At 37.7% G+C, this 21,654-nt stretch overlaps 1 protein-coding gene across 1 annotated transcript in view; it reads left to right on the top strand.

The window, feature by feature from the left end:
- Positions 1 to 15,129: 15,129 nt before the first annotated feature.
- LOC138694826 (cytochrome P450 6k1-like) overlaps positions 15,130 to 21,654 on the top strand; it is a 51,624-nt gene continuing 45,099 nt past the window's right edge. Inside the window, exon 1 of the mRNA XM_069818932.1 lies at positions 15,130 to 15,853. The gene's annotated coding sequence lies outside the window, so the exon portion shown is untranslated. The remainder of the gene's footprint in view (positions 15,854 to 21,654) is intronic.

The following is a 21,654-nucleotide window of genomic DNA, read 5'->3' as shown; positions in this document are numbered from 1 at the left end:
GCTGTGGCTTCTCCAAATATTGAGTACGAAGTTTCACTTATGCAATTGCTGGTTGTGCAATTGCTGAGAGACGACTACGTAAATACAGGTCACTTACACAAGGATTTGAAGTTCAGATAACAGATTTATGACTATCAGCTAATAAATTTTATCATAAAACTTTCCTCATAAATATGTATTTGAGTCATTCCACGTAAAATAGCACAAAATTATACAAATTTTGACCTTCATATTTCTGATTGCGTTTATATTTTTTTTACCTACTTTATGGGTGTAATAAACCAACAAGTGGGGTTTTATTTCTTCCACATGTTTTTAAAATGTTGCATGTTAAAATTCGTTAAAAATGTCGCACAAGGCAACATTTAAAGCGTCATATTTATAGGGATATTGATGTAATTTGAAAAATGCACTTAAAAGCTAAAGTACTGTCTTTTGTTAAATATTTACTAACTAATTTTAATATAATTATTACAATTTTTATGATTTAATTTTTAAAAGTTAGATATCACTGTGAAATAGGCCTATTAAAAATCTAAAAAAATGCGTACTAGGTGCATTGAAATATTCTTAATAATTCCAGAAAAAATCACAATGGGATCTCCAACAGTTTAATGCAAATTTAATTACTTACGAAACAATGTGTACCTAGCGGTTGGTGCAGCAGCAGTAGACGGGAAGTGTAGAAGCGCACTGGGAGGTTTATTGGCGCTGGCTGATCGAGTGGACGTTGCAACATTACACTCAGTACGGATCAAGTCACTCGAGGAAACACTGCTAAGTTACTTGTTATGATATCTTCAAATATTTGTACTTTATGCTTTTTAAACGTTTGTTTTCATTCACACTGCACTTTAAATTTTCATTCGCCTACTTTCTTTCTCGAAAGAAAATTGTTTTACTAAATCTTCAGTTCCTGACAACGGAGTGAAAGAATGTAATTTTAATGTACCAGTTATTGGTTTTAGATTGTGGTATCTGGCCTGCAAATTTTCGGTGTGGTTTTTGTGCTTATTCAATGGACAAAATATAAATGACACGTTAGAAATGTTTTTGCGACCAATCAAACAGTTTTTTTTTTGGTATTGTTATAATAATAATAAGATTTATTAAACACAATGTGTACATTGTTACATTTTACTCAAAAGTTGCCTTCTTTTGCGTAGAACGTTAGTGTCTCAGTCCTTGCTTGGCAGGTTAGTATATGATACTGACTGCAGCTGTGCCCACAGAGGGTGCAGATGCACTGCTCTGAGGCCGAGTGGTATCCTCGTTTGGCACAGATCCTATGGTGGAACCCGTGGGCCGCCGTCCTCGTGAAGACGTGACGTAGCTCGAAGTTAGGCTTCTTCCATTCTTCCGTGTTCATGGCTGGCGTCTGAAGGAATTCCTGGTCCACGTCTGCTGCTTTTTCTTCTCTGTCCCTAACGTGGGCCTCATATGCTGGTGTAGGTTGAAGGCCGTTGCTCGTCATCAGCTCTCTTACGAAGAAATCCGTGTCCATTAATAGGTATACCAGCCTCGTTTTTCGTTGTTCTTGACACTTGAAGAGCTCTTTTTAGGTATGACGCTTTCACGGCTTCTAGCTTCTTCAGGTTCGCTAAGGTTAAGTGAACCCATATCTTTTTCAGCGCGTAGCTAACTATTGGAGCGATCTTGATGTAGAAGAGGCGCAGGGCTGTGGTCGTGGAGAGCTTTTCGAGCTTCTTTATATCGTACGTAGCTTTGATCGCCGCCGAGCATCTTTCTTCTATGTGCTTAGTAAATGACTTGCCTGTCACTTGCAGTGTTAAGCCCAGATATTTGTATGAGTTAACAATTTCCAGTTTCTCATTACCATATGTGAAGATGTCCGATCTGGAGACGTTTCCGCCTTTTCTGAACTTCATGACCTTTGTTTTCCCTGTATTTATATCTAGGCCATTCCTTCTTGACCATACATGGAGTCTGTTAAGCCCTTCCTGTAATGCCTCTCTGTTGCTCGACATCATAACCATGTCGTCTGCATACAGGAACATAGGTAGGTTTACTGCTACCTCTTGTATGACATCGTGTGTTAGCAGGTTAAACATCATCGGGCTAAGAGGGTCCCCCTGGAGAACGCCATTCGTCTGGGTAATAGGTCTGGAGTGGCTCACTTTGTCGCTAACCGTTAGTAGGTTGACACGCAGGATGTTCTCTATGAGTGGCAGGTTCGGGTTTTCCTCTCCCAGAATGCGGCGTAGTTTATCTACCATGATAGTCCTGTCCACTCCGTCGAACGCTTTCACGTAATCTATGAAAATGGCGTATATGTAGCCTCCGGCCGTGGCGGTAGCTTCCCATATGGTGTCGAGCACTCTCTCAATTGACTGAGTTGTGGATCTGCCGGCTATAAATCCAAATTGCTGTTCTGGTATGTACGGCATGGCTTGTGGCGTAATCCGGTTCAATAATATCCTGGAGAGCACTTTGAAAGGATTGCATTCGAGGGCAATACCACGGTAAGAGTCCGGCGAGTCTTTAGGGCCTTTCCCTTTGTACAGCATATGAATGCTAGATTCTCTCCATCTGTCTGGTATTTTCCCTTGTCTGAAGCATTCGTTAAATAGTGATGTCCATATTACAATGGTTGCTGGCAATGATTCTTGTAAAATCTCATTGGTAAGGTGGTCCGGTCCCGGTGCTTTGTTCGGTTTACATCTTTGGAACGCGGCCCAAACTTCCTCCGTCGTGAGTTGTGTGGTTCCCTCATTACTTGCTGTCGTGGGCTGCCTGCTGCTCATTTGAGTCCTCTGGTATATCGCTGAAAAGTGGTCTTCCCATACCGACATGGGTATTTGCGGGTGGACTTTTGCTCTTCGGGGTTGCAGTATTCTGCATGGAGCTGCTTCGGCGTCCGCTATTAATTCTAGCTCTTTCTTCTCAGCAAACTGTGTGCGTTTCTTGTTGAGTAAATTTTGGTACTCTCTCCTTTTTCTTGTGTATCTGGCTAGATTTATATCCGATTTGAGTTCTCTCCATCTGTGCAATTCTCCTAGCGTTTCCTTCCGAAGGATATAACACTCTTCGTCGAACCAGGGCTTACTTTTTCTTTTTGCCTTCGTTTTCAGCGTCGAGTTGAGTAGTGCAGTCTCAAGTAGAGAGAGTGCACTGTCAGTATTTCCCTCTGTTAAGTGTTGAGTTATAGGATCTTGTATAGACTGGCTCTCGTGGCAAGTCTTCCTCCAATGTCATCACATGGAACTTTACCATGCAACGTTGCAAAGAAGTGTCATTCGGCGCTAATTCCGTAATCGTCTGCATGTAAGCAATTATTTTAAAAATTCTTTTTGTTTTTGTATTGTGACCTTGATCCATTGGAAAAGTAGATGCTTTTTTCATATCGTTGACTTGTTGGTTTAAGAAATTGATTGCTTCGGATTGAAAAAATTGAAAGGAATCGGTGTCATGTTTCATGCTTTCTGAGATGGCAACAATGCTTTTGTGACGAATTCCTGTATCTTCTTTGAAATATACGACGAAAGGATGCATTGTGGCTTGGCATTTGTTCCAATGCACACCTTCTACTGAATCTTGTATTACAAATGAATAATTTTCAGAAAAGTCTGCAATAACTATGTAATTTTCAGGTTGTAGGCTACATTTTCTTTGCATTCCGTCAAAAATAAAATATCGCCGACTTTTGAAGGGATGATGATGCATCTTCTACATGAAAAACTTTACTTGCTAGGGAGCCTTTTACTTTTTGAAACTTTTCACGGGGGTATCGTTTTTGTTGTAGTTTTCTTTTCTTGATAAGGGATTTTATTGACATCAAACTCTAGTTTAATTCCTCAATATTACTGATTTCTAGCGCTGTATCCATATAACTGCTAGAAGAAGAACTGGGATAATCACTTTCTCTGTCCGCACTTTCTTCTGATTCATGATTATTAATATCACAAGAACTACCGGCTTCACATATGATTTCACCTGACCTATCCGGAAGTTGATAGATTTTTTACGGAAAGAATCACATATTCGCACATTCAAAGACTCCTTTAAATTGAGCTTTATCAATAAATCGCGACTTACGCATCTTAATGTACTTTTCTTTTTAAAAGCGTGATTAGGAAGGTCAAATGGATTTAAACACTTGTTATATATTACGCGATCTTTGCTGTCACTATGTTGTATAGAAGTCACGCCACTCCATGAAATTCAAACCCTGACTGATTATTTTTTTCTATATTTTTGTCTCCTGCCATCTGTTTACTGCCTTACCCAGCCTTGCTATCGTTAAACACTTGGCTATATTACAGTATAAACATACTGCTTTGTGAAGGGGTCCCCCTCTTAGCTGAGCTGACAATAATAAAATAACTTTAGATAAAATATTTACCGTTCCTTAAGGTATTAATCATTTGATGAATGAATGCATTTGCTTTGTAGTGTGGCGACATCAGTTATATGCAACGGGGGATTTCGTAAAACTTTCCACGGGCAGTCTTCTAGCCCACGGCCACAAGCAGTTCATTAGCTGGGGATCGCGAGCGCGTGCATGCCTCCGGAAAATAAATTGTTACAAATGTATGTGTGCAGATCCCACATTTCTAAATGCATTAGTTTACAGATAATACATCAGGGAACAAGTCTATATTTTTTCAGATTTTTAACTTGGCTATATAATATAGTACTTTTGCTTTGAAAAATAAATGATTAAAAAATTAGGCAACATTTTAAATTTATTTGTGATAAGCCTAAAGTAATAAAAAGTGTTGTAGTTAGCCTTTCAAATGCGCCAAACCGCAAATCTCAACTATATGTAGACACAGAGTTCCAAGTGAGTTTATCTAACAGTGCGTGCATAATTTGCGTAATTTCAAATAGTCATAACTACACAAATAATTAATAATTGTGAAAATAAAACAATACGGGTCTCCTTGTTTGATGTCTGGAATTCATAAAAAAAAAATTCGACCGTTTACGAGAAGGTCGTGTTTTATTGCTGTGCGATTTGACGTGGAATGACTCATTTACTGAACTAGTGTACTGTAACTTCTAATCAAGGGAGGACGTTGGGTGCTTTGAATTTGTATTAAATAAAACAAAAATTGACAAGGGATTTATGACGTCCGCTTGGATTGCGTGAAACGTCTTTATTCTTGGTATGTAATTAAGTTCACAGATTTTAAGTCTTGCTCGTCACACACATTACAAATGTAACCAAACTTATTGTTATGTTTATTAAAATAACTAAACAGCAGTGGCGTAGTGTCAATGTAAGCTAAAAAGCTCAGCTTCCCCAGTTAATAGTAATTTCATAATAAGCCTGCAGTTTATGAGCAAAATTATTTATTAATTTTAATACAATTTATATTTACGCGTTAAATATTGTGATGCAGCAGCTCAGGATGATTTGTGATGCAGCAGTAAACATGAAGCCTGCACATACCAGCTTCCAATCCCCTCATTCTTTTGTGTAACCCACCCCGCAGATTTTCCATCTCTTTCTAACAAAACTACCCTGGTCGCAAGGCCCGCAAGAAGCTAGCTTTAACATTGAAAAGAATTTAGTTTCCATGTTATCCCTTTCGTGAGTTGTGTTCAGTTGAAGTGTTAGTGTGCATTGTGGCTGATATAATAAATAATGAGTGAAATAACAGTTTCTGACACCAATTTACTTGAATGTTTAAGACAATTACATTTGCAAGACTGACTTACGAACAAAAGTGTGATTTAAAAAACGACCGACTCCCTTGCTATCAGTGAAGGACACAACCAAGGCAGACGCATACTTACGTAATTAATTACTAATACTGTATTTATTGACCGTTAATATTGTGTTTTCTCTAAAATATTAGACAGGGAGTAAGCTAATGTTAAATTATACGTATACGTGTCTATTTGTTAGAGATATGTGTAAACCATGAAATCATAATTTACTACGTACTATTTGAGGTCATGTCTTATCGGTGTTACTTACGAGGTTCCAACCAATCTTCGGACTGCTGACATTGACTACTATTTATTTTAAGACTATATTTTTGCAATACGTTTTCTCATATGTACAGTAGTGGCAAAAAAACTGGACCGACCCTTGTAGCTGATTTCAGAGCCTTGTTCACTCCAGAGCACGATAGACTGGTAACTAAGACTTTCGTGGTTCAAATCCTGCCTGGGAAGGAAACTTTTTTTTCCTTATTCAAATTTATTCCCAATACTTTTCTATTGCTGGTAAAATTCATGTTCTGGGAATAATAAGTTAATTAAGTAGTAAAATATCGCTGCAATCGAAAAGTATTGGGAATAAATTTGAATAAGGAACAAAAAAAAAAAGTTTCCTTCCCAGGCAGGATTCGAATCACGAAAGTCTTAGTTACCAGTCTATCGTGCTCTGAGTGAACAAGGCTCTGAAATCAGCTACAATGGTCGTTCCGGTTTTTTTGCCACTACTGTACATGGAAGACAATTTGAGTTAGCTTCCCCTGCTCAAAATTTCATGCTACGCCACTGCTAAACAGTCCTATGTAACGCTGTCTTATTTGAACATTGATAAAATGATTACATTTTAGCCTTGGGTTTTAACAACCGCGCAATGACATGTGCGTGAGCGAGATGCGGCACGCAGAAGTCAAATCTGTGTTTAGACGTTTTAATAGCCACGCACATGACTATCGCGCAGCGACTCTGCGCAAGATCCGCTGCATAATGCGGCCGCGGCATCAGACGTGCTCACGGTGTGCATTTTGCCCACTTTTTGCCCGGGGCACTAGGTGTACTGTACTCCCAGAGCAGTGTGTACTCCAACCACGAGACAGTCTCTGGGCAGTGAGACGAAGCGGGGTAGGCCTAATGCTGTGAATGAATGTTGCTGTCATAAGATGTCATAAGGTCACACACGTGGGTAGACGTATCTGTATTGGCTCGCTCTCACAGCACAAACAATAACATTGATACACACATATTGATACTACCCTAGTTACAAAATTAGATCACTGTTAATCTCCTGGTCTTTTAAACTCTCCATACAGGAAATAACAAATGCAGGAGAGCGCATGGTTTTTAAACTGACGTTATAACGGTAATATTATCTATCGACTTCCAATAGATAACGCAATAGTAAGCACATTCCTTTCACGGTTGATCTCCTTGTTGGAGAACAGTACGTGCGCTGAAAACCTGCTCCCCCATATCAACATACAGTGTCGGCCGCTCAAACCTAGCGTAACCAAGCAGTAAGATAAGATAGGTAGGTAGGTAGACGGACAGAGGACAGACAGACGGGTAGATCGGCAGGTGAATAGGTAGATGGGTAAATATAGGGTATAGAGGGGTAATTCGGATAGGTTAACAAAAATTTTCAAACTCAGAAAAAACTTGATCTTGTACAGAGAAAATAAGTAAACATACAAATAGTATATTATTTTGTCGTACTGTGGAATTAATTTCACTGAAGAGAAATTACTATTGACACTAAAATTAAGATATCCGAATTACCCGATCAATTGCAAATGAAGAAATTAAGAGTGGTTAATTGGATACTGCTGCGGGGTAATATGGATAGCAATGAAAATGCTACGCAATGTTGGTATTTTCATGCATTGAAACAAATTTATTAATTACGTAATTATTTTTATAAGCATTTACAACAGATGAATTGTTTTCTTCCTTGTGCTCCCACGCACTTTTCATGAAACCATGCCTTACATTTCTGGGAGCGAATCCGTTCCTCTTTCAGAGTTGATGACTTGAAGTAGTAACTGATCATGCAAAACACACACTTATAATCATTATTCTCTTTTAGCTTGTTTATTTTTTCTTCTACTTTCTTTGACATTGTCCTAAGGCCTATCACTGAATTGAACTCGAGCTGGTTTGTCCTTTAATTGAACCTCTTTCTTTGCCTTAACAGCTGCTACATTATCTGGTGATGTGCTGTGATAGGCTGTTCGTTTAGCTCGAGAAGATTTTTGCGTTCTTTTCTTTTGGGGGCTAGGAAGAGTCTCTCTAAGCGATTCGCACAGGAGGTTGCGAAGTACTAGGTTGTTTTTTCAGGCTGAACTACTTCTTCGTTTTGCATGTCTTCGGTAGTGGCAGTAGTGGAAGGTCTATATGTCTCAGAAATTTAAAAATGGAAGTCCTGGATTGCTTGAGATCTGAAGAGGAAAATTTCTGTATAGGAAAACCCATTTATTGGCAGATGCAGTTGCCTTCCAAGCTTTATTAAACAATGAATAGAATTGGATCTTAGTTGTATTAGATCGCAGATTCCTGTGTAGCCGTCATGTTGCTTCACAATGATAATATTAGCTTTGAGTGACTTGAAAACACAACGATCGAGGGGCTGCAAAATATGCGTTGTGTGTGAGGGAAGACAAAGGATTTCCATGTCATCGTTCTGGCAGTATTCAAGAGCAGAAAGTGCTGCATGGAATGAATAACCATCTACAATCAGAAGAACTTTTCCTGATGCACACTGTTCCTGGAAATGCTGGAGAAATGTCACAAATATTCATTCGTTAATGGAAAGTAATTATGCATGAGATAAAATATATATTTATTATCCGTATAGCCCCAAGAAAATGTATCCAAATAGCCCCGTAAGTTATCTATAACCAAGGAGAACCTACTTATTGGACAATGCAAGAGACAGCTTCACCATCCAGTCTGACGGACTGTTACATACCATGGACACCATCACAGATAAAAGCGATATATTGAAGACAAATAAAGCTTACGTTCACTGAGCACAACATTACATGCTGCATATACTAGAGATGTTTGTTACTTACCGCCCGTTAGAATAATTCGTCTTGCTTGTCTCAGGATAGGAGAATTCTCACCAAACTAACCACACACGTTAACAGCACTCTTTCATTTACTGTGAAGCTAAAAACGACAATATGGCGTCGTCGGTAGACACAGAGCATGCAAAAAATCTTAATATTATCCGTATAGCCCCGCTATCTGATTTACCCCTCTGTACCCTATAGATAGGCAGAGAATAAATAAATAAATAAATAAATAAATAAATAAATAAATAAATAAATAAATAAATAAATGTATTGAAATTATAACATACGAACGAAGCATTGCTTTGCCTGAAGCAAAACACGTCAGAATCAATCTGACTGATGGATACCAGTTAATTATAGTTGTGTGTCGATATATCATGAAATAACCCAAAATCTTTTAATAATAAAATGTTACAGATTTTTGTTAGATGGAAGTCAATACACCTATGGAACTGTGCAATAGAGCTGCACACTAATGCAATATTTGCAGTGAAAAATTTTGGAGATGCCTGGAATTTTGCTCATTGCCGGTGTGTTTGAATTTACTCTCAACTAAAGATAATTTATACACTTTCGAAATACTTTCTACAGGAATAATGCAGCTCTGTTGCTGCTGGTTGGTTTTAATAAATTTTATTCTGTGTGAATAAAAAACACTGGGTTAGAATATAGCAAGAATAAAAAAGAACAAGGAAGTTCAATGCTAAGTACAAGCAATAAGCAGTCTTTTTCGTCGTAAATACGTCTGTGCTTGAAGAGTCATTCAGTAGACAGTTTCTTCTCAGCCAGTGATCCAACCTATCCTGATCAGCTTCAGTAACCGGTATCATTCTTTCTTCACCCATTCTTTCCAACAGAGCTTCATTTCTTATCCTCTCTGTCCACTTAACACGTTCCATTCTTCTCCATATCCACATTTCAAATCCTTCTATTCGCTTCTCTTCACTTCGTCGTAATGTCCATGTTTCTGCCCCATATAATGCCACACTCCATACAAAACACTAGACTAGTCTCTTCCATAGTTCTTTTTCCAGAGGTCAGCAGAAGATGCTCATTTTTCTATTAGAAGCTTCCTTTACCATTGCTATCCACCTTTTGACTTCCTGGCTGCAGCTCATAGCTAAAGGAAGGAAATGCACTATCACTTTTACTTTTTAACTTTGCTCTAGAGTATGCCATTAGGAAAGTCCAGGATAACAGAGAGGGTTTGGAATTGAACGGGTTATATCAGCTTCTTGTCTATTGGATCACGTGAATATGTTAGGTGAAAATCCACAAACGATTAGGGAAAATACGGGAATTTTACTCGAAGCAAGTAAAGAGATAGGTTTGGAAGTAAATCCCGAAAAGATAAAGTATATGATTATGTCTCGTGACGAGAATATTGCACGAAATGGAAATATAAAAATTGGAAATGTATCCTTTGAAGAGGTGGAAAAATTCAAATACCTGAGAGCAACAGTAACAAATATAAATGACACCCGGGAGGAGATTAAACGCAGAATAAATATGGGAAATGCCTGTTATTATTCGGTTAAGAAGCTTTTATCATCCAGTTTGCTGTCAAAAAATCTCAAAATTAGAATTTATAAAACAGTTATATTACCGGTTGTTCTGTATGGTTGTGAAACTTGGACTTTCACTTTGAGAGAGGAACATAGGTTAAGGGTGTTCGAGAATAAGGTGCTCAGGAAAATATTTAGGGCTAAGAGGGATAAAGTTACAGGAGAATGGAGAAAGTTACACAACACAGAACTGCACGCATTGTATTGTTCACCTGACATAATTAGGAACATTAAAGTCAGACGTTTGAGATGGGAAGGGCATGTAGCACGTATGGGCGAATCCAGAAATGCATTTAGAGCAGACGTCTCCAAAAGCGTACTCACGAGTAAGCCCCTGAACGGAACCGAAGGCAGTACGTAATGAGCCGCTCCGCCTCACCCATCCCTACCTGTACTGTACTCAATGTTTATGCGCAAACGAAGTGCAGTGGTGAACTGCCATTATCATTGTGTTTGTCGGCGTGTTCCACATTTTCACAATGTCTTCTAATCATGGACGTAGTACATTCAAGGATGAATAGGAAGAGACATTTTTTTTAGTTAATGGGGAGAATGAGAAATGCTTAATTTGTTCGAAAATTCTTAAGGGTGTGTTAAAATTCAACATGCGACGACAATACTCGACTCTTCACAAAGAATATCATACAATTACAGGTATGTGGGACATGTGAAAAGAATTTATTTTGGGGCTATCTGTATAACTGTTGCTTATGCATAATAATCAGTGTATTACAAAACGTTTACACCAGTTCCGCATGACAAACATATAGTTTTTCGTTTAATTTTAGGTGATGTGCGTAGGCCTACAAATATTTTGATAAATATAAAACAAGAAAATACAAACACAAATTACACACGTGTCCTCAGTCTTAAACAATAAAATCTTCTTGCTAGCTATGTTCTAGCTTGGAATATTGGAAAGTCAATGAAGCCCTTTAGAGAAGAATCATTTGTAAAATCGTGCATACAGGACGTTACTAAAATACTATGTCCAGAACAAAGTCAAAGTTTGAGAAAATTAAATTGTTTCCAATTACAGTCCAGAGAAGCAATTTCAAGATTGTAAATGTAATTGAACCTAAAGTCGAAACCACAATTAACCAGTTTGTAGCTTACTCACTTGCATTGGACGAAAGCACAGATAGAAATGACAAAGCTCTCCTAGCCATTTTCATCCGAGGAGTTAATGAACATTTTACTGTGTCTGAATGTCTTCTAGATGTAATTACAAAATACAACTGGAGAAGATCTTTTCCAGGCATTGAAAGGCACCATAGAACAGAAGAGGTTGAATTTGCAATGACTTGTGTCAATAGCAACAGACGGGGATCCAGCTTCATAGTATGTCAAAATAATATCCAAAAGTATTATATTTCTTATTCTTTTGATGTTATTATTTGTAAACATAAGCACACCGTTGCCGCGATCCCCCACTGATCGCTCCCATCTGTTGAGGTACGAGTCTCTTCCCTTACAGCACACTGTGTTCAGCGGGCAGCATCGAGAGCACGAATGACGATACGCTTTTTGGAAACCTCTGATTTAGAGTGTTAGTTGGGAGGCCGGAGGGAAAAAGATCTTTGGGGAGGCCGAGACGTAGGTGGGAAGATAATATTAAAATAGATTTGAGGGAAGTGGGATATGATGGTAGAGGTTGGATTATTCTTGCTCAGGATAGGGACCAATGGCGGACTTATGTGAGGGCGGCAATGAACCTCCGGGTTCCTTAAAACCCAATAAGTAAGTAATGCAGCAGCTCATGTTACTTCTCATAATACACCCCAAGTATTTGAAGCTGTCCACTTGCTCTACTGCCTCATTTAGAATTCGAAAGTTTATCTTCTGTATTTTTCTTCCTATAACCATGCTTTTCGTCTTATTTGCATTTATCTTCATCCCATACTGCTCACAGCTGTCATGTAGCTCCAGTAACATATCCTTTAGTATCACTTCCTCTTCTGCTAACAACGCCATATCGTCAGAAAAGTCCACACCTGTGGAGTAACGATTAGCGCGTCTGGCCGCGAAACCAGGTGGCCTGAGTTCGATTCCCGGTCGGAGCAAGTTATCTGATTGAGGTTTTTTCCGGGGTTTTCCCTCAACCCAATATGAGCAAGTGCTGGGTAATTTTCGGTGCTGGACCCCGGACTCATTTCACCGGCATTATCACCTTCATCTCATTCAGACGCTAAATAACCTAAGATGTTGATAAAGCGTCGTAAAATAACCTACTAAAATAAAATCGTCAGAAAATCTTATGCACTTTATTCGTCTTCCTCCTACTATCATTCTTCCCATGTTTTGAAAACAGTTCTTTACTAAATCCTCCAAGTAGATGTTGAACAGGGTAGGTGATATAGGGCATCCTTGTACTCCTCTCCCTACTTCACTTCCTTTTGACATTTTAAGTTAAAAGTTCACAGCAAAGACTATGTTTATTCTTTTGTAATACACTACACAGCCCTATTCTTGAAATCATTCCTGTATGTATGAATAAGGAAAAATATCTTATATTTAATTACAAATGTAATTTGTAATAATTGTTTTGTTAGTTATAAAAATTCTAGTGTTAATAGCTGATTCGTCCACACCTATGGACGCGAAACCTGGTAGCCCGGGTTCGAATCCCGGTCGGGGAAAGTTACCTGGTTGAGGTTTTTCCAGGGTTTTACCTCAACCCAATACGAGCAAATGCTGGGTAACTTTCGGTGCTGGACTCCGGGCTCATTTCACCGGCATTATCACCTTCATTTCATTCAGACGCTGAATAACCTAGAATGTTGATACAGCGTCGTAAAATAACCCAATAAAATAAATAGCTGATTCAGAGGATTCGCTTCAACGACTTCTCTATAAATTTGCTCAGACATGCGACAAATGCAACTTGAAAATATCTACAAAGAAAACTAAAGTATTAACTGTTTTTAAAGAACCAATCAGATGTAAATTGCAATTATATGATAAGGTCGTAGAACAAGTGAATCACTTCCAATATCTTGGTGTTATGATAACAAGCCATTAAGACCTAATATCTGAAGTTGATCAACAGATAGTGAAAGCATCACGAATCTCAGGATCCCTGAACGATACCATCTGGAATAATAAATATCTAAATTAGAGACCAAAACCCGTATATATAAAACAGTAGTACGGCCAATTTTAACATATGGTGCTGAAACAAGAGCCGAAACCACTAGATCAAAACAAATGATAAATACTGTAGAAATGAAAACATTAAGGAAAATTGTGGGAAGAACAAGACTGGATAAAATAAAAAATGCGGACATGAGGAACCAATGCCAAATACAAGAAATAGGTGAATAGGGAGAAACACGAAGATCACAATGGGCAGCACACATATCCAGTGTTGCCACAACCTACTCACGAAAATCAGGAGAAAACCATCGAAAAAAACAGGAGATTACAGTAGATTAATTAAACATGAATTTTCTCTTCGTATTATAATATTAACTACAAAACAGTGTATACTGTAAGAAAGATGATACTGTTGTATTACTATATAGCACATTACTAACCAATGAAATGGAACAATTTTTGCAAAATAGGCCTATTACTATTGTCATCTTTACTCAGCGTATGTAAATACGTCATGCAATTTTGTTTTTACACAGTAATGTCTCATTGACAGTAATGTCTCGCATTAAAATGTATTAATCAGGAGTTTTTCGTATATTGACAAACGACCTACTCACGAAAATCAGGAGAAAACCATAGAAAAAACAGGAGATTACAGTAGATTAATGAAACATGAATTTTCTCTTCGTATTATAATATTAATTACAAAACAGTGTATACTGTAAGAAAGATGATACTATTGTATTACTATATAGCACATTACTAACCAACGAAATGGAACAATTTTTGCTAAATAGGTCTATTACTATTGTCATCTTTACTCAGCGTATGTAAATAAGTCATGCAATTTTGTTTTTACACAGTAATGTCTCATTGACAGTAATGTCTCGCATTAAAATGTATTAATCAGGAGTTTTTCGTATATTGACAAACGATTTTCGATAGAACGAGATTTATTTTAAATATGATATTAAAAGCAATACTGCATTAGCTGCGATTATAACAGATGAAAAATTATCTCTTTTCCTGTTTTTGCATAACTACCATTTAAACTGTTCATAATTTTCCCACTGTGATTTATAATTCTAGGAAGGAGTATTTACTTTTCTTTCTTGCAGGGACACTTTCACTCATTTTTAAAGATCCCTGTGCACGATATGTAACACAAAAATACCGTTACCTACACTTTACTCTCTCACTGTTTTACGTGTTCTTGCTCCTTTAAGCATCATCGTGGCGAAGCGTTATGAGTAGGGAGACACAACGAGCTAGAAGAATATTCTTACTTCTAGTTCGTTGGGGAGACAAATGAAAACATCGTTTGACTTGTGTATAAGATGGAAAAGTAAGACATGGTGACATAATATAATCCGGGCACAGAACCAGATGACTCCAGCATGCCAAAAACGAAGGAGAAATTCGGACTTTTGACAAAAAAAAAAAAAAAAAAAAAAAGAAGTAGAGCAGTGGATTCATTGGAAAAACAGGAAATCTCCTGCTTAATCAGTAGATATGGCAACACTGCGACGTATCAAGGATGCCTGTAGATCGTATGACTGGAATAGTAAGAGACAGCATACCAGTCGGCAAGAGGAGTCCCGGTCGTCCTAAAAGAAGATGCAGCGACTCCCTGGAACTAACAGGTCTTTAGGCCTACATCAAGAAGAAGAAGAAGAAGAAGAAGAAGAGATAAAAATTCTGACGTGGTGAAGGAAACTGTAGCCATTTTCGGATTCAACATGAGAACTGCTTCGGATTGCTTCTGAATGTAATCAGTAAAAAAAGTGTAGAATTAACATTTTGATACCTACCGGCGTAGCTCAGTCGGCTAAGGTGCTTGTCTGCCGATCCGGAGTTGCACTCTGGCCTGGTTCGATTCCCGCTTGGGCTGATTATCTGGTTGGGCTTTTCCCCAACCGTAAGGTGAATGTCATGGCGAATCTTCGGCATCATCTCTTCAAATATCATCTGGCTATCACCAGCCCCATCGATACTAAAAGAATCAATAACTGATACAGCGTTGTTAAATAACCAATTAAAAGAAACATTTTGATTAGAAATATACCGAGAGTTTTTTAAATCAAATTAAAGCGCATTTTGATACAGAACTAACACTACTTTTCTTTGATGTGCCGGTATATTCAAGGTTCTCTGCTCTCTTTATGGAGTCATGTGAAGAATAAATTGTAGCATATCACAAGTCAGTGATAATGTTGCATGTCATTATTTTGTAATGATGAGTATGTGTTGGCACTGACCACTGTGAACAGACATTAATGTCATGACCTCGCATGTTAGAGAGACTAGAAAGAGATATAAAACAACAAGCGTGTTTCCAAGGTTAACCAATCGCAGATTTTTCTCCCGTATTTTGACAACTTATCGCACGACTCTGCCAGTACCTTTCAGAACGCGAGAGGCGAAACGAGTTTGGTGAGTACATTTGCCTTGATTGCATGGAATCATTTGATTACATTTTGCAAAGTGGAAACAACCATAGTCCAAAAACATAAATTTTCAAGAGAAACAAAACAACTTTCTGGCATGTGTGCTGTTGACACTTCAAGTATGAAATTCACCATAACATTTCTTAAAGTCTTTTAGATTGTTGGGGGAACTGAGGTACATTTATAACTTAAGGTACTGTCACACGTCGCTACTTTTGCAGCGATGCAGTACAAAAAACTGCGCAACTCTCGTTCTGCGACGTGTGAACAACGGTGCAACCCGAAAAGTAGCGGCTGCCGAACCTGCTGCTCGCTACTTTTCCATGCTGCGCGCAGCTTAAAAGTAGCCACGTGTGAACAGGGCTCTCAGGGTTGCAGCCGCAGCATTTTTGATATCGGTTTTGTTGAAACTTTCGCTGCGGTTGCGACCAGTGTTGCCACCCAAATGTGCCAATGATACTTTTATTGTTTGGATGTATTTTAATGTTAGATGTGATGAAAATAAATTATTTGTAACAGTTATTAAATGCACAACACAGTCTGAGCATATTTGCTGACGATATAATTCACTTTTTTAATTTTCTGTAGCGTAGTTTCAAACAGGAGGGTTGCCAACATTGATTACGTGAATATGCTGTTGGTTATCATTTAAGTATATATATAGGCGTTTTTAAAAGTTTTATAATAAAAATAATGCAAATTTCTGAATACTAGTTAGGACAGAAAAGCAAATAATAGATAAGGAAGCTTTCGCATGAGTTTATTAATAATGCGAACATAACCACAAAATGTATATTGAGAAGTCAACACGGAGATGGAAACCTGCAGCATGACTGCGGCTGCAAAAGTAGCGCCTTGTGTGTGAACAGACTCGCAACCTCCAGTTGCAACTTTTGCAGCACTCGGGTTGCGCAGCACGAAAAGTAGCGTGCAGCGCGCTACTTTTGGCTTACGTGTGAACACGACACGCAACTTTTGCAGCTGCAGTACAAAAGTTGCGCAGCAAAAGTAGCGACGTGTGACCGTACCTTTAAATTGCGTCATAGAAAAACACGTATAAATGTAGGTAACTTTGGACAATGGTTGTTTTAAGAAAGAAATACTCTGTTGTGGCTAAAGTGTGCCTCTCCTTTAATCTTCTTTTTCTTTATTATATCCTGTTTCTTCTCCTTTCGTTACTTACTGTACGTTTCATCCATGGGGTCACTTCTGCACCTAAAGATGACCCCATAACTAATGTAACGATTCACGTGCTGAAATATTTTCTCTGAAAAGGCTTTTGCCGCGTACGTAAGAAGCAGTACTGCCAATCTACTACAGTTTAAAATTATATGGATACATGTTTCAAGATGATATGAATGGGATATTCGTAAATGTTACCATCGTCCTGGACAATGGCTATTTTCACAAAAAAAAAAAAAAAGGCTTTGGACTATGTTTTCCAGTCCTGTAACGTAGGACTATGGTGTTTTTTTTCACTAGCAACTAATTCAGTAGCTGGCCGCTACAATACGCTCATCACATGCTTTAATAACTCAAATTTGCATTTATGGACTATGGTTCTTTTTTAAAAAGCCCTTCAATGCATCTTAAAATTAATTAATACTAACCTCAATAATAATAATAATAATAATAATAATAATAATAATAATAATAATAATAATAATAATAATAATAATAATAATATTATTATTATTTATTATTATTATTATTATTATTATTATTATTATTATTATTATTATTATTATTATTATTGGCTGTGAAAGTTAGACTCTCGCTTTGAGAGAGGAACAGAGGTTAACAGTGTTCGAGATAAGGTGCTTAGGAAAATATTTGGGTTAAGAGGGATAAAGTCAGAGGAGAATGGAGAAAGTTACACAACGCAGGACTGCACGTATTGTATTCCTCACCTAACATAATTAGGAACATTAAATCCAGACTTTGAGATGGGCAGGGCATGTAGCACGTATGGGTAAATCCAGAAATGCATATAGAATGTTAGTTGGAAGACCCAAGGAAAAAGACCTTTGAGAAGGCCAAGATGTAGTAGATGAGAGGATAATATTAAAATGGATTTTAGGGAGGTGGAATATGATGATAGAGACTGGATTAATCTTACTCAGGACAGGGACCGATGGTGGGCTCTGAACCTCCGGGTTCCTTAAAAGCCATTTAAGTATCATCATCATCATCATCATCATCATCATCATCATCATCATCATCATCATCATCAGAATTTAAATTTTTAGGCCGGGTGCACACAGAATTAGACGCGACGAGACGCGGCTAGGCGAGATGCTGGACCCCGGACGTTTTGCTTTACAACGCCTCGGGACAGCTTGGTCTGCTCGCGTCAACTGATTTGCTGGCTGTGTGGGTTTAGAAAACTGGCCTAGGCTAGAAAATAGCGTCAATGAAAGAGGACAGTCTTTATGAGAAATTGCATTGTATTTTTGGTTTTATTTCCTAAGGATGCCTAATACGCCTAAAAATCTATAGAATTGAAAGAATCTTAAAATTAAATCAAATAGGTCCTACTAATGTAGTGCACAAACGTCATTTTGTATGTTTATGACTACTTCACGACTCACAATAAAGAAAAATAATTGTATATTAAATCAATAATGAGTGATAGTATAGAGCAGAGAAGTAGGCCTACTGCAAATTATTATCAATATTATTATTCACCTGGTGCTTTTATCTCATTTGCAAATTCTCACATATTTTTAGAAACCACATTATTGTCATGATATTGTTACAAAGATTTTATAGAATGTATATTTCCTGTACTAAAACAACTAATTTATCCGTATCGAGCTTCGTTATGAATAATGTGTACTACACAACAATATAGTATTTGTAGATAGTGAAAGCATCGAATAGGGGTACAAAATGGACACTCAGCCATCATTTTACACACATGAAACTAGTGGGAACACTATGGTCGTTCATATGAATTCACAAGTTCATTAAGATCAACTTCTTCAAATTTACAGCCGCCATAACTAGCTTCCGCTGTCACTCGAGATAACTTTTGGCGGATCGCCAGGTGACCTTCACTGATTTACACTATCATAAATAATATGTTCTTACATTGATTAAACATATGTTTACTATTATAAACTACTTACAAAATAAGTACCGGTAGGCATACCTAGCAATGAACCATCGGGTTCCTTAAGAGCCATAAGTACAGTACAGTACAAGCAAATACAGGGACATCATTTTATTTTTACTAACATTTTTAATATTAACCTGTCTATACCTTTAGAGAACCGGAAACACCGCTTACTCCCCCCTCCAAGACTGGAGTTCGATAATACTGGCGTAAAACACAAATCACTATACTAGGTATAGGATGGAAGAAAAGTAGTTCATCCATTTACGTAAACTAGGAAATATCGCGATTTTGAGTTTGATAATTTTCATTAGGTTTTTCTTTAATTAAAGTACAGTACTGTATTAAGAATAAGTGTTTTTACTCACGAAGTGAGTTATCCATGCGAACGTATTCATTATGCAGTGTATACTGTCTATAGCACATTAGCGTACAATATAGAGGTAAAAAGGTAAAGGTAAAGTTATCCCCGTAACATGCCATGAAGGCACTTGGGGGGCATGGAGGTAGAGCCCCATGCTTTCCATGACCTCGGCACTAGAATGAGGTGGTGTGGTCGGCACCACGCTCTGACCGCCTTTTACCCCCGGGAAAGACCCGGTACTCAATTTTATAGGAGGCTGAGTGAACCTCGGGGCCGTTCTGAAAGTTTGGCAACGAGAAAAAATCCTGTCACCACCTGGGATCGAACCCCGGACCTTCCAGTCCGTAGCCAGCTGCTCTACCAACTGAGCTACCCGGCCGCCGTACAATATAGAGAAAGAAGTTAAATTGAAAAATAATCATAATATGAATATTTAAACACAATTTTGAAAATGGTGGCCGTTCATTTCGATACAGGCTTCAGTTCTTTTGTGCATATTATCGCACTATAGACTATTGCATCCAATTCCAATTGCCAGTTTCGTCCTTCGTACTAGTAACTCATGTTGAAATAATTCTGTACCTACTCTACGTACTGTGAATTCAATCTTCACTTCTGCCCGACCCGAAAATATAAAATTACTCAGACATGCTATCTACTGTCCGTCCAAGTGGTTATGCCGCAGGATTGTAGAAAAGGAGGAAATCACGTGACAGTTAATTACTTGACGAGGCCCTTTAGTTTAAGTTAAATTAAACAGCTGTATAATATTACGTAAACTTCCAATTCCTAAGAGAAATTAATGTTTTCAGAAAAGAGCTAAGACAGCTCAGCTTTTACAGAGGGGCGAGCAGAAACAGGTGGGGGAAATCGGGATGCGACGTAGGCAAACGGACAGTACCTGTGCGAAAATATGATTCAATATTGAAAGCTCTTTCGTCACTGGAAAACGCGAACATATTTCTGGAACGTACTATACTCAGTAACTCAGTACTGCTTACTATCTGCGGTCTTGGTTCTGTGTGGAGTTGGAACTTTCTTAGTAGAAGGGGTGGGAGTGAAGTACATTCAAAAACTCAGTACAATAAAAATTGAAGTAAAAATAAAATGATGTCCCTGTACCTTGCTATAATAATACCGGACAGCTAGCTGTTCTGCGTGCGAACGACGCTGGTGCTGCTCCTAGGCGGCCAGTGTGGAGATACTCGCGAAACAAGCTGTAATCAACTGCAATATTTATTGTAGTTGGGCTAGTTAATAGTTTTATATTAATTAGTGCTGTGTTAAAATGTCAGGGATATAATTATGTGCTGTTTATAACTGCTACAATAATTACTGCATTACAAACTGCTCCAAATCGTACTTTCGATTTCCGAGAGTTCATAAAACGTGAGTCAACAAAATTTTTTATTAGGCTTAATCCCTTTGTCTCTGTGTTGATAGAACAATAAAAATTAGCTTTTTTATTTAGGCCTAATAAATGAATAGAAGTTAAAATATATTGGGAATTTTAAGGTTTTAACAAATTAAGTTTTATTGTTGTCCACATGCCTTTACTAATTATTACAAGCATCATATTACTACCATTTATATCTTTGCAGTTGTCAGCAATGGGTATATATAAAGCGTTACTGTAAATTCATTCTTAATGTCAGAATTGATTTTATCTCACTACAACAAAGAAAAATTATGCAATAATTAATTACGGAAAATAATATGAAGCATGCAATATTTCTCATAATATGCAGCTTTGATATAAAATAACATTACAATAAATACGGTACTATTCAATTCATACTCGTATTTGTATTTGTGGACGTAATTCCACGCCGCTCCGCTAGATGTCAAGTGCGCGATATTTCGCACTCACGTCAATGCTGCTAGTATACAGCTGTCCGGTATTATTATAGTAAGATATTTGGTACAGGCATATCTAGCATTACAATACACAATATTGTACATAAAAGTGTAAAATGTTTGATCAATGTAGGCCTTCATTCTTTATAATAGTGTAAATAGTAAAAATAGTGTATTCTAGTGAACATAGTGTAAATAATTTAAATTTTAAATATTAGTGTAATTGTTAAAGCGGTCCAGTTTTGTTCTGGCCAATTTGATCAAATAGGATTCTCGTGAGCAGCCAGTCAAGCACTTCGTTTGCATATGCACGCGCGTAGTCCACTTAAAATCTCCAATAGTACTTAACCTTGCAGCCTCGTGGGACAAGATAGGGTCCCTAGTTGTTATAGTTCCATAGTATCACTCTCTATGCTCGTGGCATTAAATACAATACAAATTAATAGTC

Source organism: Periplaneta americana, chromosome 2 (genome assembly GCF_040183065.1).
Source record: "Periplaneta americana isolate PAMFEO1 chromosome 2, P.americana_PAMFEO1_priV1, whole genome shotgun sequence".
Lineage (NCBI taxonomy): Eukaryota > Metazoa > Arthropoda > Insecta > Blattodea > Blattidae > Periplaneta > Periplaneta americana.
The sequence above is the reverse complement of the archived record's forward strand: the minus strand, read 5'-3'. Positions and strand labels throughout refer to the sequence as shown.